This window comes from Lipotes vexillifer, unplaced genomic scaffold, assembly GCF_000442215.2.
Source record: "Lipotes vexillifer unplaced genomic scaffold, Lipotes_vexillifer_v1.1 scaffold99, whole genome shotgun sequence".
NCBI lineage: Eukaryota > Metazoa > Chordata > Mammalia > Artiodactyla > Lipotidae > Lipotes > Lipotes vexillifer.
Window position 1 is genome coordinate 1338896 of NW_006793908.1, and position 5388 is coordinate 1344283.

Here is a 5388-nt window from a genome sequence, read left to right on the forward strand (position 1 = left end):
AAAAAAAAAAAAAAAAAAAAAAAAAATTAAGGAGGTGGAGCATTTTGAGGCAGTTATTAAGGATGAAGTCATATGCACCAGTGCACACAAAATACTTTGCCTTACACTTTTTTTTTGGTGGAAACATCTGGCAAAAATATGTTGAGAAAAGAGAACTTTTGTGCAGCGGGATCTTGCTGTGCAGAGATGAAAACTTGGGCTAATTACAGGATGTCTGTCAAAAGAAAGGGCTAGCTTTATATTTCAGACCCATTTTTCTCCCTGTAGGGTAAACATCTAATGCAAAAGCAGTGGTAGGCTGTGGGAAATAAATATGGGGTGAGAAACAATGAATTGCATCTAATATATAATACTGTACCATAAAGGTTATTAAAATAGCATTCAGTTTATACTTGCTTTTACAAGTGTGCCAAGAGAAAACCAGACGAGTCTGAAACCTGTATGGCAAAGACCACAAAACTGCACAATTTCTTATATGTAGAATGTTGTAGACCTCTTAATTAAAAATGACCCAGCTAATGTCCTATTTAGAAGTAAATAATGTGCAGTTTGGGATTTTGCTTCACATCTATTTTAAAACTATGATGACACCAAACTCTTTTGAAATCACCTCTTTCAATGTCCTTTAGCTCCTTTTGCCTTTCCCTATAATCCTACCTTCATTCTCTTCCTTATCCAGAGTCCTGTGATGCTTCAAGCCTAAAGACCAAAATTTTAGAAAAAGAAAAAGAAAAATTAAAAAAAAATTTGTGTGGTCCTGATCTCTCTTGGAGCATCCCATGTGACTCTGTCAAGACTCTAATCATAGGCATCCAGGAAATTAAGACCAACCCCAGCCATTTAACAAGTCCTATAGACATTAACCATTCTAAAAGCACTAAGATTTAATCTAGCAGAGGGACGCTTAATTCTATTGGCTTCTTCCCACAGGAACAGGATACGTAAAATCACCTGGAGAGGAATTTTCTGACAGTCTTCTCAAGACGATTCAATGAAAAGTTTTTTTTTTTTTCCTTCCCCATCTCTGTAATTTGGGTGAATGTTAAAAAAGATCTTTATAAAGAGGTAGGCCAGTCAGTATTATCCTAGGTGTGCAACATTGCCTACACTGTCAGGTACGTGGCTGAGCCTTGTGGGCTCAGGGACTCAGGGAATATGGCTCCTATAACCCAGTCTTCTGGAGATCATACTGTATCTTACCCATGGCCCTTGCAACTGCCTGCCACCCTCCGTCCATTACACCCCACTATCGAAAATCAGTTCTCTTCAGACTGATCTGAGCCAGAAATCTCAAAACCATCCGGAGACTGTGCCACCTTTACTGTTCAGTAGTAGCATTCTCCTCTCCAGCGAACCACACTTCTTACCACGCACTATTGTCTCTAAAACTGAGACTATAGTGTCTGTCATTTACTAGCGTTTTTATAATGCTGGGTTTTTTTTAAGTTGAGAATGATTTCTCTATAACTATGTGTCTACCATAAGTGGGAAAATTAAAGAGACCAGAAAGATTGTGTGGCTTTTCTGACATCTGCCTGTTCCCTGTGAGTTTCTGATTTGCAGTCTTTGCAATAGGACTCTTGTCTTCATGAGGGCCATGACTGCACCTGTTTTTGCTCATCTTTGTTCCTTCTTCCAGACCCTACAACTGTTTTTGGTACCCAGCAGATGCTTAGAAATTTAACCTGTCAAGTAGAGGACTGAATGCATCTGCTTTGGCCATGCATTGTGCTAGGTGCTTTGAATACAGATATGAATAAGACACAGTTCTTGCCATCAAAGCCTGACAAAGGACTAATCTTTCCAACATGACTTTCTGCGCTGTTGGACTTAAGCAAAGCAATTTAGGTGGACATTCCCGTTAAAGCTCTGGTTTAGGGATCCTAAAGGAAACTGCTCCCAAATGTCTCTCCCATGAGCCAGACAGCACGTAATATTTTCTGCATTTATTAACAATGGTAACAGCCATGGCAAACATGACTTGTGGGTGCCTCTCCTATGTTGGACACTTGTACAATGTGCCTTGCATATATTCTATAATTCTCACAGTCTCCCCTTTATAATAGATGTTAAGATCATTTTACTGATGAGGAAAGAGAGGCTAAGAGATGTTATGTGTCCTAGTTGGTATACCAGCTACAAAACTGGTAAGATAAGGTAGCTGCTTTCAGCCCTGGCTGGTCAGATTTCAAAGACCAGACCCATAACCATGCTCTGTTCTACCTCCCACTGAGAAAGTAATTTTCTCAGGAAAGGGCATTACATTGACAGGTATTACTTGGTCTGACTCTGTCACTTGTGAAGAACAAAATTGGGTACCTTTTGATTTCATTCTTCCAACCATTCTTTGATATGGGGACCAAGTATTGTACCAGTACTTTGTATAGTTGAGGGACCTGGGAGTCCCCAGAGTCACATGGGGAACAAGTAGCAGACTGCTGGTCTGACTAGATGCCTGTACAGTATTCTCTCCACTGTACAGGGAAGGAAGCCTCGAGGCATTTCAGAAAGACATTTTCTGTCCCATGTTTTCACCAAGGGATGGGACTCTACGAAGCATTTCGGCATCCAGTCCAAAGTGGTTCAAGGAGACCAAATTGGTGATTGGAAAAATATATGACCAAAAAGGCCAGTGACGGGTCTTGCCCCATCTAGGTCTGCCTTTCTTGAAGGATGAAGAAACAGTCTCTGCCTGCTAGCCTCTCCCACCCTCTAAACCAACGGTTCTCAACAGTGATGATTTTGCTCCCTGGAACATGTGGCAATGTCGGGAAACACTTTTGATTGTTATAACTCTAGCTGCGTGTATGCCACTGGAATCAAGCAGGAGAGGCTAAACGTCCTACAGCCCCCCAAAACAAAGAATTGTCAGGTCCAAAATCCCTGCTTCAAAGTAGTGTTCTACCTATCCCATAAAAAATCCTTATTCTTTCAAAAAGTATAGGAAACCCAGACAGTTCAACAGCCTGGATATCTAAATTAATCATATAAAATACGATGCATAGGACCATTGAAGAGAAGGGAGATGTTTTACTTATTTATTTGAACATGATGTTCTTAAAAAATATTTCTCTCACTCCCAAATAAGAGAGACATGTATAGTATCCTAAATTTTAAAAGAATCCAGTACTTTGAAAACAAATTATTACATAGCAACTAATAAGATATCAATTGGGGTCCTTTTTCTATTTAAATAACTTAGAACAAAACAGAAGGTTGCAGCTATTTTTTTTAATACAGTCAGTGACGTAAACATCAAACAGATGCACGTGGAAAATTAAAACAATTTCCTGTAAATGAAAAGAAAAGTGAAATGAGGTTAATATAAACCTTTAATTCACTGACTCCTTTCTGAGGCTTTGAGAAGCATTATTTTTAGCAATAATTCTGCTTATGTGGCACGTAGTCTGTGCTTTGTTCCCTCTGCTATTTGTATTGGGGACATGTGTGGGTAACCAAGTATTCACCCTTAAGCATCCTGCGGCAGGAACTGGGACCCCAGAGGTGCCGTTGCTAGGGACCCAGGGCTTCAAACCCAGAGGCTGGGTGGTATCTCTCCAGGGACAGCAACAGCAACCTGTTTTCTTCTTTCTTCTTTTTTTTTAAATGGAAGTATACTTTATAATCTTATATTACCTTCAGATGTACAACACAGTAATTCAATACTTTAATAGATCATACTCCCTTTAAAGTTATTACAAAATAATGGCTACATTCCCTGTGCCTTGCAATGTAGTATTCTTGTTGCTTATCTATTTATACCTAGTAGTTTGTATCTTTTAATCCCATACGCCTCGTTTGCGCCTCTCCACTGGTAACCACTAGTTTGTCAACACGGCTAATCGTCAGGGAGATGCAAATCAAAACCACGAGACATCACCTCACACCTGTCAGAATGGCTATCATCAAAAAGACCGCAAGTAGCAAGTGATGGGTGGGATGTGGAGAAAAGGGAACCCTCGTACCCTGCCGGCGGGAAAGTAAATTGGTGCAACAACCTGTCTTCTGAAGCCAGGCTCCTCATTTCAGTCTTCTCAAGGCTGTGTCCTCTGCAGAGTAAATGCTGCTTCTCATTAAATATTTCAAGAAACAATTTATTTATTTTTTGATGCAAACCAGGCACTGTGTGAACACTGAGTATGTACAGCAAGAAAATGACGGACGTGACCCCTACCTTCAGGGAGCTGACAGCACAGTCAGGGAGAGAGAGAGGCAACTGATAGTCTCGTAAATGACTATTCACAAATGTGATTAATGTGATGGGCTAAATCACATAGGAATTGATGAGGGCACATACAGGGGACCCGGGTCAAGTCTCCATATCTGGGGGTAGGAGTGGGGTAAGGGGGTGACGATAGGGTTGACTAGGGAGGTTTCTTCAGGGACGTGAAGATTAGGCTGGAATTCGTCCTATTAATGAGCTGTGTGCGGAAAACGTGTGCCAAGCACAACGCGCCCCCTCACAGTTTGTGCTTGCTTATACTTCTGGCTCAAATGTAAATTCACCTTGCACACAGGTCTTCCTGCCTTTCTAGCTGCTGCTACTTCTGCTTATAGCCTTACTATCAAATAGTTCCGCTTCATTTCATAAGAGGAGCTGGTGAGGTTGGTTCATCTTTTCACCCTTGGCTTGTAGGAGTCCTGAGTTATTCCTGTTTCTGCAACTGGAGCCAAATTTCTTCTTGGGCAGAAGCCAGGGTCTTCAGATAACCTTGCTTTGCATCCTCTGGAAATCTTCCTGGCCACACGACAATCCCTCTTTCATACGGGCAAAGAGGGAGTTTTGGACTGCGTGGCAATGCAACGCTTGGGCTAATCCAATGTCGTGTGTAATTTCCCTTGTGACAATGAGAGGGCGGAAAGGAGAGCATGGGACACTCTTCTAAATCTTTATATCTTTCTCTGAATAAATCATTTTGGGCACAAAAGAGTGAGAGGCATGTCCTGCCCGTACATCTCCACTGAGCTTGGCTATAGATGGACCTCTCTATCTGTGCTTCTGAAAATAGGGTATGACCTTGTTTGGAGTTCTCAAACTATTTAAGTAAGATGCCTTATAGTTAGAACCTGAGAAAAAGCGTGGATAATATCTTATTATTACTTAATACTATCTTGAGTAGAAAATAAAGTCTTTATTGAAAAACGCTTTTGCATGATTCCCATCCTTGAGAGTTCACAATCTTTCACCCAATTACTTAATTTAGGGTTGACAAGGAGAAGGGGATCTCTTACGTCAGGTCACGAATTACCCTAAAACACACAAGGATGCCATCTGTTACTTCTTTTGCATTCACGACAATGCACAGTAGGTGCTGAATAAAAGGTGATGCCTAAGAAGACTGCCCCATAAATATTCAGTTCAATGAACAAAAGAGGGAGAGCATGAAG